This window comes from Sturnira hondurensis, unplaced genomic scaffold, assembly GCF_014824575.4.
Source record: "Sturnira hondurensis isolate 20B ecotype Veracruz unplaced genomic scaffold, ASM1482457v3 Scaffold0019835, whole genome shotgun sequence".
In the NCBI taxonomy this organism is placed as follows: Eukaryota; Metazoa; Chordata; class Mammalia; order Chiroptera; family Phyllostomidae; genus Sturnira; species Sturnira hondurensis.
The window spans coordinates 4,300,595-4,321,636 of NW_028092466.1; the positions used below are offsets into that span (position 1 = coordinate 4,300,595).

At 43.0% G+C, this 21,042-nt stretch overlaps 1 long non-coding RNA gene across 1 annotated transcript; it reads left to right on the top strand.

The window, feature by feature from the left end:
• The first annotated feature begins 766 nt into the window (after nt 1-766).
• On the top strand, nt 767-20,115 carry LOC118974692 (uncharacterized). Its single transcript, XR_005063943.1, has 3 exons — nt 767-919; nt 18,343-18,402; nt 19,988-20,115. It is a non-coding gene; the product is annotated as an uncharacterized LOC118974692 (long non-coding RNA).
• Nucleotides 20,116-21,042: the final 927 nt, after the last annotated feature.

Consider the following 21,042-nt stretch of genomic DNA (forward strand, 5'->3'; position numbering starts at 1 on the left):
TTTTTCATTGCTTTCAGAGAGATAGGAAGGAAGAGAAAAAAACGTGGATTGGTTGCCTCCTGTACATCAAACTTAAACTGGTTCGAGAATGCCACTCCAAGAGACTAAGCCACATCAGCCAGGGTTGTGGCTTTCTAACAGTTTTCTGATCAGGACTTTGGTTACCAGAGGCAGCAGTAAACACTTGGAGATGTGTCGTGACTCACTGTAGAGAAGGCCTAGATGAAAAGCTAGTTGGGAACCCTTAAACCTGCCTTTCTGCCTTCTAATATGAACATAGCTTTTTTTTTTTTTTTTTTTTTTGCATAAAAGTTTTTTTACCTTTGTTAAAGATTTTTATTTTTAGAGAGCTGGGAAGGGGGGAGAAAAGGGAGAGAAACAGGCGCACCACCAATTCCCTCTCATTCACCCCCAACCCTTCCCACAATGCCCCTAACCAAAGCATGTGCCCAGGCTGGGAATCAAACCAGCAACCCTGGGGTTCTGAGCCATACCCGCCGTGACACATTAAAGGTTTATATTGCCTTTGTATGGAAAGTCAAAGTAGAGGAGCTGCTGTGGAATACCTGAGGATCCTCTACTATCCTGTTTGTACTTGTGCTGGGTCAGTACCATTAGACCAAAACTTAACCAAAATCTTAAGGTTGCAATCTGAAATACAAACAGTCTAAAATGCAGGTTCTCAAAGCATTGAGTAGAATGGTGTACAGTGTTGACAATACATGTGCCCCTGCCCATACTCAATGAATGCTGTTTTCTGGCCAGTTTGAAGATGTTTATGACCAAGGCTTGACAATGCAGGGAAATAGCCCGTTCACACCTGTGTAGCTCCCTGTGTTGCTAACTGCTGCTTGGGCAAATCATGGAGCAGCCTACAGGCTGGGCAGGGCCATTGTGGAGACCCTACTCCAAGTTGAGGGTAAGTAGGGTTCCTACCCTAGGGTGCAGGGCTTGTTGACGGCAAGCCATATCTGTATGCAGTTGGCCTGCGCAGGCCAGGGGGGTGGTACATCTCAATCACCTGTGAGTGGAGGGGCTCCTGTCTCTGGCTCCAGAGCATCCTTTTCCACTTCTGGGCCTTCCTGTCCCCTGCAACTTAACGAACTTGGTGGTGTCCTGGCCTACCTTCCTCGCCCTGGCCTGTTCCTTCATGGAGCTCTGAGCTGGCCACCCTCTGAGGAGCGGGCATGGGTACTGATGAGCAAACAGAACCAATGTGGGGTCAGGCACAGTGGGAGCTGAGTCCTCAAAACTAGGACAAAGGTAGCGCAAGGAAGGTGACTCCCCAACCAGGTCCTCAGGAGTAAGCGAGAGTTTCTGGGTAGTGGAAGGAGTGAGGGCACTACTAAATGCTTTATCTGCATGATTGTGTTGTAACAACCCATTGTGATGGAGTCAGGTATTCCCGTTTTATCGTTGAGGAAACAAGCCTCAGTGACGTTGCCCAAGTTTAGCCACACAGTAAACGGTAGAATTAAAAATTGAATTCCCAAGTTTAGGATTTTCACCATACCTCTGCGATGCCTTGCTACTGCACCTGTAAGCAAAGTGTTTGACAAATGTTCTTGAAACATTTTGTCTTAGCTCTGTACTCTGCCACCTGCTGGGATACAGCATGGTAGAAGGCTCAGCCCTTGCTTTCTAGGTGGTGTACACTTGAACCAGTCGACTAAAAATGTGCAGTGGAGTGCTCCAGTGAGCAGTGCATTTCCTTGTCTGGCTCTTATAAGGATACCATGAGAAACCAAATCCATGTCATTGGATTTAGGACCCACCCTAAGTGAGGGTAATCTCATCTTGAGATCCTTACCCAATTACATCCAAAAGGGCCATTTTCCCAAGTAAGGTCACGTTCACGGGTACTTGGGTTCAGATGTGAACATGTCTTTTGGGAAGACACAGTTCTACCCACTACAGTCGGTGGAAGAATGCATTTGCTTGCAGAACATGAACCTATGGGGTCCTAAATGTATAGAGCTGGTGGGTTGCCCTACATATATCTAGTACATATTTCTTCTGCTGCTTATTCCTGCTCCTCAGACACATACCCTAAAAGATGGGATCAGACGAAAAGATGTAGGAGGACAAGTGTTAAGAAGAAGAGGTTAATCTACCATGCCCTAGAGATGGGCCACCTCACCAGCTGAGCTCTATTTCCTGCTTCAAGAGAAACTATAAGCCATCCCTGCTCTCAGGAATTGTGTGACCCACCTGAAACATTTTAAAAGTAGGTCAGATTTAAGACATGTCTGGGATTTGGTCTGAGTTGACCCATTGCCTATGCCTCAAGCATAGAAAAGCATATTGTATTCCTGGAACAGATGAGTGCATTCCAGGAAGTGACCAATACTTGAACAAAATGCCAAAGTTGGCCTATGTTCACTGCTCCAACCAAAGAACAGCAAGGGCTAATCTGGGTCATGGTTCAGTGAGGATAACTGACCTAGCCAAAGGGAAGAACTATGCCCAGCATCCGAGTACTGCTGTAATTCAAAGGCCAAGAAGATCTCTTGCCCAGTGGAGGTGTTCAGCAAGGATTTGTTGAATGAGTAAGTGACTCTGCAGAGATGAACCTGGAAGGAGAAGGGGCATTCAGCCCCTTAGTGCTGAATGGTTTCCTCTCCCTTGCGCCTAACTCACAGGGTTGTCTGAGAGACAGTGAGATAGAGTACATGAAGGGCTTTCTCTGTAAACACTGAGCTCCACCATGTGAGCTGTCCTTGCTGCAAGCAGACCCTACTTTCCATGTGAGAGTTGGAGTCTTCTGTCCAGTGCCGTTAAATAAGGGTAAGTTGGATATCCAGGGAGGCTGCATTATTAGAAAGATGGCATCACCTTCCAGCTTGTTTTGGAGGGCCAGAATCTTGCTTTATCTTTGGCCAGCACCTGACTTTACATTCCTCCTCCTTTGTCATTCAGCCTAGCAGGGTCTGGGAGGCTCAACTTGATATGTAACCATTCTTTCCTTCACACTGACCTGCTACCTCCTGTTTGCTGGGCAAGGCAGGAACAATAGCATCAACACATGTGGGTGAGAGGTGAAGTAAGGACACCACCTCTGTGTCTCAGGGGTGGCTACAAATAACCTTGGTTTCCAGAGCTGCTGCATCACTCTTCCTCTTTTCCCAATGTTGGCAGAGGAAGAAAGTTGGAGATGAACACACAGATTTAATCTGGCCTTACTCTGTGTGATCACATTTCAACATTGCATCTGGAACAGAGGTTACCAAGAGGTGCACCCCAGGCTGCTTTCAGTATGCAAATATATTTTGTCCATGTAATTTTTTTAAATTTAAAAAACTCATTGCCAGCCCTTCCAAAGCTGTAGCTTTCATATAAAAATCTGGATGTCTAGTACCTCTTGGAAACTTGACAGATCTGCCTCCATGAGGCCCACATTCCTGCATGGCAGCAAATGATGAGAGCTGAGTGGTAACCCCCACAAGGTAGCTCGTGCTTGCGTCCTTCAGTCGACCACCATCTGGGCTGCTCAAAATACATGCATATGTTTCTGTGGCCTATTGCTAAACAAAGACCAGTGAAGTCAGAATGCAAATAAAGACCAGAAACAGACCCAGATATCTCTAGGAATTTATGATGAAAGAGGCAGTTCATGTCAGTGAGAGGGGTTGTAGTAACCAATGGTGTTGGGCCATTTAGCTAGCTATCCATCTGGGAAAAAAGTCAAGTGTGATCACTAAACTTAAAAACCAAACGTGTGAAATTTTGGGAAAAATAGATTTTTGTGATCTTGGAAGTAATATGTGAAATTCAAAAGCCATAAAATAAAAGGTAAATATATAGTTATGTAAAAATTTAAAATATTTATGAAAAATAATACCTCCAAAAAAGTGAAAGATAAATAACAGATTGGGAGAAAATATTTATAACATCTAAAACATGAGGTACCTAATTTTAAAAAGAGCACTTACAGATTAATAATGAGCCCTGGCTGGTGTAGCTCAGTGGATTGAGCATGGACCTATGAATCAAAGGGTCACCAGTTTGATTCCGGTCAGAGCACATGCCTGGGTTGTGGGCCAGGAAGCTAACCATAGAAGAAAAAGAGATGGGTAGTTATGCTTAGTGTGCTCGTGGACAGCTGCCATGCGGTGGGAGAGCAGTAGACTTTTACTCGGATCAGGGCTAGCAATTTAAATGAAACAGACTCAAGTGATTTGAGAGTTATTTTCTGTCATGCATGTGGGAGACAAGTGCCCAGTGAATCTGTCTTGATTTAATAAGTCTTACTGATAAGGAGATATTGTCATTGCTACATAATTTTCAGGGCAGCTGGAGTTTTCTAGGGCTGCCATAACAAACTGGAGGGCTCGAACAACAGGAATGTATTGTCTCACAGTTCTGGAGGCTAGAGGTCTGAGCTTAAGGTGTCTGTCAGTAAGGCTGGTTCCTACTGAGGGCTGTGTAGGAGAATATGTCCCATGCCTCTCCCTTAGCTTCTGGTAGCCTTAGGTGCTCCTCGACATGTAGGTGACATTCTCTGTATGTCTTCACATTGTCTTCCCTCTGTACTCATCTGTCCTATGTCCAAATGTCCCCTTCGTATAAGGATGCCATCATATTGGATTAAGGCCCATCCTAATAGCCTTATTTTAACGTGGTCATCTACAGAGACCTTTTTCAAATAAGGTCACATTCCCAGGTACTGAGAGTTTGGACTTCAACATCTTTGGGAGCAACATAGTCCACCTCACAACAGCAGCTAGTCAGAATGACTGTTTTTTTAAGAGGTAACTTTTATGGGGAATGACAACAATTTCTAAAGTCTTAGAAGACTTACAAAATCCTTTTGTTCAAATAACACTTCCAAGGGCAAGTTTATTTTAAGAGAAAACAGAAGAAGTTGGTATCAGCAAAAAGCATATTAATTTCCATTTTGCACAGGAGAAGCATATTGATATTCCTGAAAAAAATCCCATTTTAATACCTTGTCCAGTTAGATTATTTGGCTTAGTTTTCTGATACGGAATGGTGTGTCTCCCCCCACACCTCCCGGAGACAAGGAATGTCCCTCTATCTACCTAAGACTCCTTTTGTTAATTATGAACACTCATTTTTTTATAAGGCTGATCTTTAGAATTCTGTTACAAGGCCCATAGAACTCAGTTTTACTAGGAAAAATAAATGGAGAGGAGGCTAAACAAGATCTTACTTGAGTGAATTGAGGACCCTGTAGAATTTTTCTTACATGGGGCTCAATCTCTGCCTCTGCATATAAACTAGATACACAACCTTGAACAAGCCCCACAAACTCAAACTCATCTGTAAAATGGGGATGCTAATAAACCACACCTCACAGAGCTGTGAGGAGATTTATTAGAGAGGGTTTTTATGGGCAAGGGGGAGGGCATTTTTCCCTTCAGTTCAGGGAGGTTTCACAGAGTTCAGTTTCCACAGAAAGTAACCAGCCAAGCCCTTTCCTCCAGAAAACAAGAAAGAGAGCTGGCAGCACAGCAGCCAAACTGGGCAAATCTTAATCTAGGTCCCTGCTGGCCTGGGCCCACCATCCTGGCTTCTACCATTGCACAATGTTCAAAGCAATGGCCTTGGGCCCCAGTCCCTACCCCCCTGCTCACAGGCACAGCCACATGGGACACTGTCTGCCCTTCAAAGTTGAGTGCACCACTGGCAGTTCTCCACCCGCCCCTAGGGTTCCAGAAAGCAGTGGAAAGAACTACTCTGGTCTTCAAACTCATTCCTGCTTTTACTTGATTTTTTAAACTATGATAAGAACACAACATAAGAACCACCCTCTTAACAATTTTTAAGTGTGCAATGCAACATTGTTAATTATTAGCAAAATGAAAGATGGAGCTCTAGAATTTAAACATCTTGTGTAACTGAAACTTTATACCCACTGAATTGCAACTCCTTATTTTCCCTGCCCCCAGCACCTGGCAACCACCATTCCATGCTCCACTTCTATGTGTTTGACTATTTATGTACCTCTCATAAGTGGAATCATGCAGCACTTGTCATTCAGTGACTGGCTTACTTCACTTAACATGATGTCCTCAACTTTCATCCATATGACAGGATTTACTTTTTAAAGGCTGAATAACATTCCATTATATGTATATAACACATTTTCTTTATCATTCATCCTTCAGTGGGCACTTAGGTTGTTTCTACATATCACCTATTGTGAATAATGCTGCAGTGGGCATGGGTGTGCAAATATCTTTTTAGATCCTGATTCCATTTTTTTTTGATAAATGTACAGAAGTTGGGTTGCTGAATTATATGGTAATCCTATTTTTAATTTTTTTGAGGAACCTCCAGGATGTTTGCGATAGCAGCCACATCCTTTTACATTCCCACCAACAGTGCACCCAAGTTCCAATTTGTCTGCATCCTTGCCAACACTGTTATCTTTGTTCATTTGTTTTTGATAATAGCACTCCTAACAAGTATGAGGTGCTATCTCATTGTGGTTTAATTTGCATTTCCCTGATGACTAGTGATTTTGAGAAATATCCATTCAAGTCTTTTGTCCATTTTTAATTGATGTGGGGGTTTTTGTTTGTTTGTTTTGCTATTTTGTTGAAGATGTTCTTTATATATTTTGGATATTAACCCCTTATCAAATATATCATTTGCAAATATTTTTTCCTATTCCATAGGTTGTCTCTTTACTCTGTTCACTGTTTCCTTTGCTGTGAAGAGACTTCTTAGTTAGATGTCATCCCACTTGTCTATTTTTGCTTTTGTTGTCTGTGCTTTTGGTGTCACACTCAAGAAATCATTGCCAAGACCAACGTCATGAAGCTTTTCCCCTATGTTTTCTTCCCAGCCATTTATCATCGCAGGTCTTACATTTAAGTGTTTAATCCATTCATTTCTGCCATTAATAGAGAAAAAATGATACATTTATTTTCTAGCAAGACTTTCTGTCCCATGTGTTTTAAAAACTCCAAACACTGTGAAAGTGTTTTAAAAACTCCAAAGGGCTACACAAACGCTGGGTGGTACATTCTACGCATTGCTCTCTGAAAGGTTGCCAGCCACCCCGTTTGCTAAACCTTTTCTGGGTCCTAATCCAGACTGTTTTGTGATGTCAAATGCACTTCAACCTCCACCTCGCCTCTTTTTAAGTTTCCATAGAACCAAACTTGAGTGGTTTTCTTCTGCTTATGGCCACGCATTCATTCCTCTCTTACTACCACTCCCTCCTCCCTTTCTCGTCCTTAACCATTTCTTCCAGTTCCAGTGTTTTAACAGAAACATTTTTTTGGGTGAAAGACTCCCTTACCCTCTCCCAAGCCTCAGACTTCTAACTATTTATGGGCTTCTGAGTGCCAATAATGACTGCAAATATACTGTTAAAAGGTAAACTGAAGCACATTAAAAGTTTTGAAGAGTTTATTTAGGCAAACGTCGCCTCAGGCGGCAGGAAGGTGCCAAACTGATGGTAGTTAGGAGCACTCCACCAATGGGACCTGGGGGCAGGCTCTACAGAGAAGCTGTGGAAGCAAAGCAAATATGTTATTTGATTAGAAAAGCTAGTGAGCTATTTGTGATTGGTTGTTCTTAAGTTTTACTTTCTCGGGTTCGAGTTCATTGACTCCTTTGCTTATGTAGGCTACCAAGGCACTAGAGCCCCCTCAGTCTAAAGGCTTCTTTGTTTAAATACTTTAACAAGACCCTTGCTTCTGTGTTTCCCAGTTCTATGAGTGGCCCTATGGTGTCACCACAGCCAGGTACCTCAGCCATCCTCAGTCTCCCTCACTGCCCATAGCCAATCATTTACTAGACCGTGTCGTACTTGCCACTGGCAAATGACATTTTTCAGACAAGGATGTGCCCAACGTCTCTAACACATGTTCTTCAGGAGTCATGGGGTTTTCAATCCCCTCTCCTTGAACCTAGGTAGACCTTGGTTCCTACTCTGACCAATAGAGTACAGAAATAGTAATGATGTTTATCTCCAGAGCCTAAATCACAGATATACCCCCTTTCAGTCTTAGAATGCCCACTCTTGGAACGCCATCACCATGCTATGAGGAACCCAACACAGCCTGTAAAGGGGCCACACAGAGAGGAACCCAGGCCCAAGCCCTCAGCCCTGGCTAAGCTGTTAGCCAACAGCCGGATGACGCTGTGTAGACTAGAGATAAGCCCTGGCTGAATCAAATTCATGTGAAAGATAAATGATTGATGTTTTAAGTTACTAAGTTTGGAGGTGATTTGTTATGCAATAGATAACTGATACACTAACTCTGAAAAGTCTCTTAAATCTATTATATCTCCTGAGTCTCCCAGGTCAGGTCCTTGTTACCTTGCTCAATTGGGAAAAACCTGCCTATAAATCTTTTGGAAGTAAAACTCTGCTCAAAATAATAGTTAATACTATTGAATCCTGGTTTATTACAGTGCTAAATATTTTAAATTCCTGAGGATATTTAATCCCTATAAGTCTAAATGGTTTGAATCTGAAGAAATGAATTTAAATAGGTAAAGTAAGTTAAGGAATTAATGTCTCTTTTTTATAGAGGAGGAAATGATGTTCAGAAAGTTTACTAACTAGCCCAGATTCAAATCTAAGTCTAAGTCCAAGGTCAGCACTTGTGACCACCTTCCCGGCTCAGGAATTTCTGGTGACTCCCATTGCTCACAGGATAACAACTTAAACCTGACTCCACACCTGATATCCAATTGGGACACAGTTTGGTGCCAACTACCTTTGCAACTTTGGTATTGTGCCCTCAGTTCTTGGCACATGAATTTTCCAGTTGTACTTGTTTTCTGTGAGTGGTGGAAAGAAACTGAGGCTCTCTGTTAAACTAGGTTACTATTAACTGCCTTAGTTGCTTACTATTTTCAGGACTTGGTTTTCTCCTAAAAAAATGAGAGATGATTGAACAGTTCATATTAAAATTCTCTTCCAGAAATAACTCTGCATAGTGTGGAAACTGACCTCCTGTACTTTTGTGCTTCCTGCTTCTCCTAGAACCCCAGCACCTGAGCCCCTCCTCAGGGCTCATATCCTCACTCTGGGAAGGTGAGAGAAGATGGGAGACTCCGAAATTGTTGCTTTAGTGAATGCTCTCCATTTATCACATCATCAGAACTAGCTTTATGTTATGGAGTAGAATCTGCTTTCCTGAAGTTCTAAGAGAAGAAGGCACATTTTCTTCTGATGTTTCTGAGATTCTATTCCCAGTGGTTTTTTTGAGGCTGAGCATTGGAATGTTATTAGTTAGCACTGAGAGTGGGAGTGTAACTGGAAAAAACACAGGCATTCGGGCTGCCTGTCACTACCAAACCCAATAAGCAATGACAGAGATTGAATCTTTTATGGGCACTTTACTCAGATGGCCAGCAATCTGAGAAAATGGTGGGTTCATACCCTAACAGACCATCTTCTCTTCTCTTTCCAGTCCACACCTTTTATAATGGTGGGTGGGGGGAGGGATAAACAAGGTGCAGTGAGGGCTTTGAGATTCAGAAGCTGCAACATTCCTGTCCTGGGCAGTTAACTGTTCCCAGGGTGGGTGGTCTGTCTCTCCCTGGAACATAAAGGTTGGGATGTCCCAGGCAGTATTCTTTAGCAGTGCCCCAGGAGGTCGGCTGTTTTCCCAGGAGCCAGGATGGGCCTTATCTGCAGTTTCTGAAACAAAATCTTTAACATACACATTACTTGCTAGACTTATAACTTTTTTCCTTAGCTAAAATTTTCCAAATCTTGAGTGCCCTATCAGGAGGAGGAGACATCTAAGAAGCTCAGACTTACACTCTTGCTTCCAAAATATGTATTTTGCATGCTTTCTGGGCAGTGGTGCAACAGACCATTAAATCATGATTTGCCAAGGCCAGGTTTAATCACTGCATGAGTCAGTTATGTCTGCACACTTAACCTTAACCTTTTCAGATTCAGTGGCTTTCGGTTGTACAATTTAAAGGAGAAGGGGAGTTATTTTTACATATGTGATTTACACATCTTTCCATTTGTTTTTGTGGAAGTTTTACAGAAATTGATTGGAAACCTGAGGTATTCTTTTTTTAAATATATTTTATTGATTATACCATTACAGTTGTTCTATTCCCCCCCTTCATTCCCCTCCACCTGCACACTCCCTCCCCCACCATTCTCTCCCCCTTGGTTTATTACCATGTGTCTCAAGTTCTTTAGATTCTATATTTCCCCTACTATTCTTGTCCTCCCCCTATCTATTTTCTACCTACCGTCTATGCTATTTTCTGTACCTTCTCCCCCCTTCTCCTCCTCCCACTCCCCTGTTTCTAACCCTCCATGTGTTCTTCATTTCTATGGTTCCACTCCTGATCTAGCTGTCCCCTTGGTTTGCTTTTGTTTTAGGTGTGGTTGTTAATAACTGTGAGTTTGCTGTCCTTTCACTGTTCATATTTTTCATCTTCTTTTTCTTATATAAGTCCCTTTAGCATTTCATATAATAGTGGCTTGGTGATGATGAACTCCTTGAACTTGACCTTATCTGAGAAGCACTTTATCTGTCCCTCCATTCTAAATGAAAGCTTTGCTGGATAGAGCAATCTTGGCTGTAGGTCCTTGCCTTTCATGACTTGGAATACTTCTTTCCAGCTCCTTCTTGCCTGTAAGGTCTCTTTTGAGAAATCCGCTGACAGTCTGATGGGTACTCCTTTGTAGGTGACTGTCCCCTTATCTCTTGCTGCTTCTAGGATTCTCTCCTTCATTTGAATCTTGGCTAATGTAATTATGATGTGCCTTGGTGTGTTCCTTCTTGGGTCCAACTTCTTTGGCACTCTCTGAGCTTCCTGGATTTCCTGGAAGTCTATTTCCTTTGCCAGACTGGGGAAGTTCTCCTTTATTATTTGTTCAAATAAGTTTTCCACTTGTTGCTCTTCCTATCCCCCTTCTGGTACCCCTATAATTTAGATGTTGGAACATTTGAAGATGTCCTGGAGGTTCCTAAGCCTCTCCTCACTTTTTTGAATTCTTATTCTTCATTCTTTTCTGTTAGTTTGTTTCTTCCTTCTGGTCCACTCCATTGATTTGAGTCCCAGTTTCCTTCCCATCACTATTGGTTTCCTGTGCATCTCCCTTCATTTCAATTAGTTTAGCCTTCATATGTTCCTCTAATTTGTGACTATAATTAACCAGTTCTGTGAGCATCCTGATGACCAGTGTTTTGAACTGTGCATCTGAGAGGCTGGCAATCTCTTGGTCGCTTAGAGTTATGGGCTCTGGGGCTTTGAGTTCTTCTTGAGCCATCTTTTGAACTGTTCCTGCCTGTTACATATCAGGATAGGAGCCCTAGGTGTTCACCAGAGCAGGGCAACTCAGTTGCTGGGTTGTGACGCTGTATGTGGGGGGCGGGGTCAAAGAGGAGCAAGACCGGTCCCATCTGCTGCCTCCCGCCGCTGCCACAGGTGCCACAGCTACCACCGCCACCAGGGCCCAAGCACTTCGTCTCCCCACGCGCAAATGTGCCACCGCCATCAGCCCTCCGCCACTGGGTTCGCCCACTGGGACCTGCACGGTCCGTCTCACTGTGCAAGAATGTGCAACCGGGGTCAGTCTGCCCCACACCCTGACTGTGTCCAGGCTGCCTGTGCGCCTAGGTCGGGTGATCCTTCCTGCTCCACCTGCTCCACTGCTGGCTCCTCCCCTCTTACCGTCTCTGTTGAACCGTTTGTTGTTGTTGGACTTTTGTATAATTCAATTTTTGGTTCTTTGGCTGTGTCTTTGTTCTCCAAACCTTTGTTGTATTCAAACTTGGTTGTGGGAGAAGGCACAGTGTTTCCATCTGTGCCTCCATCTTGGCTGAAGTCGATATTCTTAAATATAAAAGAGAAAAAGCCCTGCCCTGACCTGGTGACTCAGTTGCTTGAAGCATTTTCCCATACACCAAAAGGTGGCAATTTTGACCCCTGATGAGGGTGCATATGGGAGGCAACCAATCTATGTTTCTCTCTCTCCCCCCCCTCTCTTTTTCCTTCCCTCTCCTTCCCTCTCTCTCTCAATGTCAATTTAAAAAAAATTAAAAAAAGAAAAAAAGAGCAAAATCCCTCCCAGGATTCTGTTGTTCAAAAATTTAACTAATGTCAGAATAGATTTGCTCCTAGAGTCTTCTTCTGGCCCTGGCTAGTGTGGTTCAGTGGATTGTGTGCCAGCCTGGAAACCAAAGGGTCACCAGTTCAATTCCCAGTCAGGGCACACGCCTGGGTTGCAGGCCAGGTCCCCAGTAGCAGGCATGTGAGAGGGAACCGATTGATGTGTTTCTCATGTTGATGTTTCTCTCCCTCTCTTTCTCCCTCCCTCCCCTCTCTAAAAATAAATAAAAAAATATTTTTAAAATATATTAAAAAGAATCTTCTTCCAAATTTTCTCCAGAATTCTATTCCTTTGATTTTAATAAAACTTGGTTTCTATTTTAGTTCCCAGTTCCTCTTTTTATTGTTATTTTGGTGCTAATCTTTGTTTACCCAGGTTTTGACATTTTTACCCCAGAATTAATTACCCCAGATGGTCTGCTCTACTGTGTTTTCCAAGCAAACAAAGTGGACAGGAAATATGAGCTTCCTGAGCAAACTGGCTTTCCGTTCTAATATGAGACTTTTCCTTTTAGAAGGTTGTTGATCTTATGTCTACTTATCTTATTTCTAATTGATTAAATACTTATTTTCATGGTTTGGATCTAATTAGATTTTGCCTTTTTCCATTTAAAATTTGGTCCTGATATTTTTGCCTTTTGCTTCTCCAAGTCTTCTTTGTAGAATCTATTGTTCTATGTAATTTGAATTGCTAACTCCTTTCTGTTGACTAGCTCCTTGCTCAGAATAACTTCCCCCACTGAATTTGGCCTGAGATTTCTTTTCACCTTTAGGCACTTCTCCTCACATTGCCAGGGGGTGGCTGGCAGATGAGCTCTTGTGAGTCTTTCCTCTTGGGATTTTGCAGACAGGTAACTCCTCACTTTGGAGAGTCATTCAGTGACCAGATTTTTTCCTCCTCCCAAAACTCCCCCTCAGTACCGAGTATGGTGTTCTTCAAAGGCTGTCACCTCTCGGTATGCCTATCTTTCTCCTGGGAATTGGCTCCCTTAGATAGGGGAACCTCTAGGACAGGGGTGCCCAACTCATTTTCACCGGAAACCACATCAGCCTCGAGGTTGCCTTCAAAGGGCTGAATGTATTTTAGGACGATATAAATTAACTACTCCTTAACAGTTAAGCGAGAGCTCGGTGCTGCCATAGGGTAGAAACAGGGTGCTCTGCCAGATAAAACAGCGGAGGGCCAGATTTGGCCCGCGGGTCATGTATTTGCCACATGTACTCTAGGATCTTACCTGAACACATAACCCAGATCAATAATCCAGCTGCTTTCCAGGCCTGAAACACTGCCTCCCTCCCCAAAGAGGGCGGAGCCAGTCCAAACCCCTGGAAGCTGCCACACTTCCTCCTCTCCAGATGCAGGTACTGTCTGTACCAGGAAGAGAGGCTCCTTACTGAGAAATCTATTGTCAGTCTTAGCTTTTCCCCCTCCATCTCTCCTCAGCCACCCACTTTTCTAGCCTATCACTGTCATTCATTCCTTCACCATTTATAAACACCAACTCTGTGCCAGGCATGGTGCCAGTTCTTTGGGAATACCAACAAGCAAAATGCTGAAATAGGGCACAAAGCAAAGTCTTCTGAGTCTCTAGAGAGGTGTGCAGTGAGAAAGATCCCTTAAGCCTAGTTTTGAAGGACTGTTTGCAGTTCACTGGTGAACATTCTTTATGCTGCCTCCTTTGTATTATTAGAGGACTTCTTGCAACAGAAATAGACTTGGCAGGATCCTCAGTAGAAAAATCTGGCAGACACCAGATTTAACCCAGTGGTCAAATTCACATCCCCAGTGTTGACCTCCTGATATGATGCACTGAGAAGAACATAACATCTCTCTGCTATTTCTACCAAAAATGCACTACCTAAATGTAATTATGAAGAAACAAGAGATAAACCCAGATTAAGGGAGTACTCTTCAAAAAGTCAGTGTTATAAAATGCAAGAAAGACAAACTGTTCTAGTTACAGTAGGCTAAACAGACATGATGACTGGGACACCCCAGATTCTGCGATGGTGTCAGTCCTACCACTGAAGAAGAAACTCATGGATGTCAAAGTAGGGGAGCTGCCAGGCTGGATACTGATGCATTGCCGGATGTTTCGGAGAAGTTACTACCAGTGTTACAACAAATACGTCAGTGTGAAGAAAGGGAGCCTTGAGAGTGTTGCTGGGGTTCCTCCAGTGCTGGCAGCTTACGTGCTTTTCAGCTGCTGTTCTTACAAGGAGTTCAAACATGAGCGGCATTGCAAGTACCACTGAAGAGGTCAATGTGGACGCCACAGTCTTGACCATGATCTTTGCCCAGCACCTCCTAATCCTTTCATATTGTAATGAATAACTAATGAAATATATCTGGTACTGCAGGGGGGGGAAAGAGAGAGAAAGATATGACAACTGAATGCAATGCATGATCCAAGATTTTCTTTTGTATAATGGGCATCATTGGGACAATTGGAAATGCCTGAATGTGTTCTGAAGATTATAGTATTGTATCAATGTTACTTTCCTGATCTTGGAAATTATACTGTGGTTAAGAAAATGACCTTGTTTTTAGGAAATACACACTGAAGTACTTGGGGGTAAAGGGGTATCATGTCTGCAACTTATTCTCAGATGGTAGGGAAAACTGTGTAGAGAAAGAAAGGGAGGGAGGAAGGGAGGGACATAAGCAAATGTGGTAATGTTAACATTTGGGAAAATCTGGGTGAAGTGTAAAGGAATTCTTTGTACTGTTCTTGAAACTTTTCTATAAGTCTGAAATTATGTCAAGAAAAAAATTGAAATAGTCACACCAAAGAGGAAAGACAACTTTGCCTTCCAGTGACCAGTCCCTTCAGCCTGAAGGCCTGTGGACACAGGAAAACGGGGCAGCAGCTTGCGGTTGGCCTTGAGCCTGCAGGGGACGGGATTCCGTGCAAGCAAGAATCACTTGTCTACGCCCTGGCATACTCTGTGTTGCAGATTTCAAAAGGTGCTGAAAGTCCCCCAGTTCCATGCCGTTTACCTTTCTGTACATAAGAATATTCCAGGGACTCAGTAGAATACGGTGGCTGACAAGTCCCTGCTCAGCTAAAGACACATGGAGCCCCAGTTTCTCACAAATACCAAGGGCAGTTGCTACCCCACTGACTGGCTCCACCCCAAACAGTGGTCCCACACTGAGAATTATTCTTCCTTCCCATTAGTTGAATCCCTCAGTGACGCTCCTTGTTGCAAAACAGGGATTCTTAGCCTGTAATTGTCTAATGCTCTGTGAAAGCAGAAAATTATAAGCTTGGTGTTTTCTCCATTGTGAAACATTAAACTCTGTAGTCTCTTGGCACTTGGTTTTTCATTTTTTAATTAACAAGCTTTATTTTTTAGAGCAGTTTTAGGCTCACAGGAGAATGAGCACAAGGTACAGAGGTTGCACCTATGCACACCCCCACCCCACTGCAGGCGTGCACAGCCAACCCCACCATCCACAGCTGGCGCCATTTGTTATAATCAATGAACCAATATAGATACGTCATAATCACCCAAAGTCCATAGTTTTAATTAGAGTTAACTCTTGATGTTGTAAATTTTGTGGGTTTGACCAATGTAAAATGACATGTATCTATCATTATTATATTATACAGAATAGTTTCGCTGTCCTAAAAATCCCCGGTGCTCCACCTACTCATCCCTCCCTCACTACTTCCAAATGCCTGGCAACCAATAATCTTTTTACTGGTCTCCATAGTTTTGCCTTTTCCAGAATAGTATATGTCCAGAGTGATATAGCCTTTTCAGACTGGCTTCTCTCACTTAGCGATATGCTTTTAAGTTTCCTCCAGGTCTTTTTATGGCATATTCCATTACATGGACGTACCACATTTTATCCATTTGCCTATTGAAGAATATTTATGTTGCTTCCAATTTTGACAGTTATGAAAAAACCTGCTATAGCTATGTGTGGGGTTTTGTGTGAGTGTAACTTTTTAATTCCTTTGGGTAAATACCTAGGAGAATAATTCCTGGGTTGTTTGGTAACAGTATGTTCAATTTTGTAAGAAACTGGACTTCCGCCAAGATGGAGGCATAGGTGGAAACACTGTGCCTTCTCCCACAACCAAGTTTGAATACAACAAAGGTTTGGAGAAACAAAGACACAACCAAACGACAGAAAATTGAATTATACGGAAGTCCAGCTACATCTAACCGTTCAACGGGGACGGTAAGAGGGGCGGAGCCAGCAGCTAGCAGGGTCAGGAAGGACAGGGCTCCCGACCCAGGCGCGCAGGCAGACAGGAACCAGTTGGGGTGCGGGGCAGACCGCGGGCGCATATTCGCGCACAGTGAGACAGACCACGCAGGCCCCAGGGGGCGAGGGCTGACGGCGGTGGCACACTCGCGTGCAGTGGGACGAAACGCGTGGGCCCGGTGACGGCAGCAACTGTGGCACCGGTGAGGGCCGTGGCGGCAGGCGGCGGACAGGACGCCATAGTCCCTCTTTGACCCCGCACCCACATACAGTGTCACAACCCAGCGACTGAGTTGCCCTGTTCTAGTGAACACTTTAGGGCTCTGATCCTGCTATGGAACAGGCACGACCAGCCCAAAAGATGGCACAAGAAGAACTCAAAGTCCCAGAGCCAATAACTCTAAGCGACCGAGAAATTGCCAGCCTCTCAGAAGCACAATTCAGGACACTATTTCTCAGGATGCTCACAGAACTGGTTGATTATAGTCACAAATTAGAGGAACAAAGTTACAAATTAGAGGAACGTGTGAGGGCTGGACTGATTGAAATGAAGGGAGATGCACAGGAAACCAATAGTGATGGAAAGGAAACGGGGACTCAAATCAATGGAATGGACCAGAAGGAAGAACAAAACATCCCACCAGAAAGGAATGAAGAAATGAGAATTCAAAAAAATGAGGAGAGGCTTAGGAACCTCCAGGACATCTTTAAACGTTCCAACATCCGAATTATAGGGGTACCAGAAGGGGGAAAGAAACAGCCACGAGTGGAAAACGTATTTGAACAAATAATAAAGGAGAACTTCCCCAGTCTGGCAAAGGAAATAGACTTCCAGGAAATCCAGGAAGCTCAGAGAGTGCCAAAGAAGTTGGACCCAAGAAGGAACACACCAAGGCACATCATAATTACATTAGCCAAGACCAAAATGAAGGAGAGAATCCTAGAAGCATCAAGGGATAAGGGGACAGTCACCTACAAAGGAGTACCCATCAGACTGTCAGCGGATTTCTCAAAAGAGACCTTACAGGCAAGAAGGGGCTGGAAAGAAGTATTCCAAGTCATGAAATCCAAAGACCTACAGCCAAGATTGCTTTATCCAGCAAAACTTTCATTTAGAATGGAAGGACAGATAAAGTGCTTCTCAGATAAGGTCAAGTTCAAGGAGTTCATCATCACCAAGCCCTTATTATATGAAATGCTAAAGGGACTTATATAAGAAAAAGAAGATGAAAAATATGAACAGTGAAAGGACAGCAAACTCACAGTTATTAACAACCACACCTAAAACAAAAGCAAACCAAGAGGACAGCTAGATCAGGAGTGGAACCATAGAAATGAAGAACACATGGAGGGTTAGAAACAGGGGGGTGGGAGGGGGAGAAGAGGGGAGAAGGCACAGAAAATAGCATAGATGGTAGGTAGGAAATAGATAGGGGGAGGGCGAGAATAGTGGGGGAAATATAGAATCCAAAGAACTTGAGACACGTGGTTATAAACTAAGGGGAGGAGAATGGTGGGGGAGGGAGGGTACGGGTGGAGGGGATTGAAGGGGGGGAATAGAACAACTGTAATGGTATAATCAATAAAATATATTTAAAAAAAAAAGAAACTGCTGAACTATCTTCCAAAGTGGCCGTACCATTTGGCATCTCCACCAACAATGAATGAGAGTTTCTATTGTTTCACATTATTGCTAGTATTTGATGTTGCTTTGAATTTTAGCCATTTTAATGAGTACACAGTATTTCTTTGTTTAATTTACAATTGCTTAATGATCTGATATTGGGCATCCTTTCATATGTTCATTTGCCATCTATAACATATTTGGTGAGGTATCTATTCAGATCTTTTGCCTATTTTTAAATTAGGCTGTTCATTTTCTTACTGTCATATTTTAAGAACTATTTGTACACTTTGGATAACAATCCTTTATTAGGTATAAGTATTTTGTGTTTACTGTAAATATTTTCTCCAACTCTGTGGCCTTTCTTCCCGTTCTCTTGGGGCACTTAGCTCATCCTCCCCTTTTGCTGTTTCTGTTTCAGTGCTGTCTGCTGATCTTGCTTACAGACAGAGACTGTAAGTTTAACCAGCAGCCCTGGCAGGTAAGAAAAAAATAAGTGTTTTTAAGATAAAAGTTTATTAGCCCTGGCTGGCGTAGCTCAGTGGATTGAGCGCGGGCCTGCGAACCAGAGGATCACGGTTCCATTCCCAGTCAGGGCACATGCCTGGGTTGCAGGCCAGTTCCTTGCAGGCTAACTACCAGCAGGGGATGCACAAAAGGCAACCATACATTGATGTTTCTCTCCCTCTCTCCTTTCCCTCTAGAGATAAATAAACAAATAAAATCTTAAAAAAAAAAAGATAAAAGTTTATTTACTCTGATGCTATGAAAATGATCATGATGACCAGTAAGTCAGTTTAGAAAACTGTAATAAAACTAAAACTGAAGAGTTCTTTAAGACTTAGGTCAAAGATATAAAGAATATAAATCTAATCTGTATTGAGTAAACAGGACACAAATGTCAAACATATACCTGTGCTGGATATCACAATCTTTCCATTTCTTTTCTGTAAATATTATTTATAAGTTTCTTTAACTACCCAAACTTTATAAATTTATTGTTATCTCTTGCAAAATGCTACCAGCTTCTTCAAGTCTTGCTATCTGATTGTCATTCAAACAAAGGTCCTTAAATCCCAGCTATGTAAGTATTGGAGTTGTCTTTACAAGACCAAACAGCTTTCGGTTCACTGTCTTTCTCTTTTTTCATTAGGCAATCCCCAAAGGAATGATGTCAACAAGTTATTCTGAGTTAAACTCTCTAAGTTATAACTCTCAGTTATACTGAAGTAATAAAGAACCCTAAAATTACAGTAGCTTGTAAAAACTAAGCTAAATTCTCACCCACACTAGGTGTCTTAGTCTGCCTGGGCTTCTGTAACAAAATTTCATTGACTGGGTGGCTTAAAGTACAGAAATTTATTTTCTCAAAACTCTGGAGGCTAGAAATGCAAGACCAAATGCCAGCCAATTAGGTTTTGGTGAGAGCTGGCTTGAAGACAGCCACCTTCTCTCTATGTCCTCACAGGACCTTCCCTTGGTGCATGTGCACAAAGAGGAAGAAGAGAACAAGCCCTCGGGTGTCTCTTCTTATAAAGACACTAATCCTATTGGACCAGAGCCTCAGTCTTATGACCTCATTAAACCTTACTTACTTGCAAAAAGCCACACAATTAGGGCTTCAACATAGCAATTTGTGGGGTATGTGTGCATGAGACACAATTCAGTCCATAGCACTATGTGATCAGCTATGGACCCCTGGACCCCAGGCCTCCTCATCCCAGCACCCAGGGTAACGGGTCAGCCACTGTCTTGAATGCTACCTGTTACTGTAGCAGAGGGAATACAATCCCTAGAGGGAGCATTTAATCACCAGTGAATTGAACATAAAATTCACCCAGGAGTTAGAGGGGTTGAAGGGAAATTTGGCAAGAACTGGAAGAACTGTGGTATAGGGGCTACCCCAAGCCAACCAGAAGAGCCAGCAAATAAGTGGCAATGTCCATGCACTGAAATAGAGCCTTGTTACTTGCCATGTCCAATCATGTTGTCCTGTTGCAAAATATTTCTTGTACTTAAGTGTAATGGTAATATGTTCACAAATGTGTTAATGCTTCCCCTGCAAGGGATGGAGCTGAGCCCTGGCCAGGTAGCTCAGAGCATCATCCTGATGCACCAACGTTGCAAGTTGGATCCCTGTTCAGGGCACATATGCTGTACAAGAATCAACCGATGAACACATAAATAAGTGGAACAACATGATCTCTCTCTCTCTCTTCCTCTCTCTCTCTAAAATCAATAAATAAAAGTTGGAGTTTAATTACCTTCCTCTTGAATGTGAGCGGGACTTAGTGACTCATTTCTAACAAACATCTGGTGGAAGTAACAGCATGTGACTTTGAGACTAGACCATAAAAGTCATTTCAGCATCCTCCTTCCTTTCTCACAGATTGCTTGCTTTTGGTTGCTATGTCACAAGAATGACCAAATGCTGGACAGTCCTTTGTCAACATGTCTATAAATTTAGGGTGAGTCGTTTGGGCAGGAGAGACTCCAGCCCTCATCAAGCCTTCAGAGAAGCGCAGCTCCAGCCAACACTTTGAATACAGCTTCGTGAGAGATGCTGAGCCAGAACTAACCAGCTAAGATGCTCTCCTACTACTAACTATATTTTTCTGCCGAGAAGCCATTTTTTCTAATGAAGTGAATCTCAATAAGATTCACAGGAGACTACAAAGTGACAGAATTGTGTTGGTGGAGACACCACCAGCTTAGCCTGAAAATTGTAGAGATGGCACAAAAGGAAAAGAGCCCTTTGGACCCCAAAATCCTACTGGCAGGAAGTAGACTGAGGGAAGTAGGCTGCATGGCTATAAAAATGGGCTGCCTTTCACAGAAAATAAGGATATTTAGAAGATAGAACCAAAAGCATAGCAAGAAGAGCCATGGAGAATGTACAGATTGTCAATAAGCACATGAGATTACATCTTGGGAAAACGCATCAGGAAAATGCAAATCAAAACCACTGTGAGATATGACTTCACATTTATTAAGACATATAGAGTTTAAAAATGGACAGTAACATGTGTAGCAAGAATGTAGAGAAACTGGAATCCTCCTGCATTACTAATGGGAATGTAAAATGGGACAGCTGCTTTGAAAGGCAGTTTGGATCCCTGGC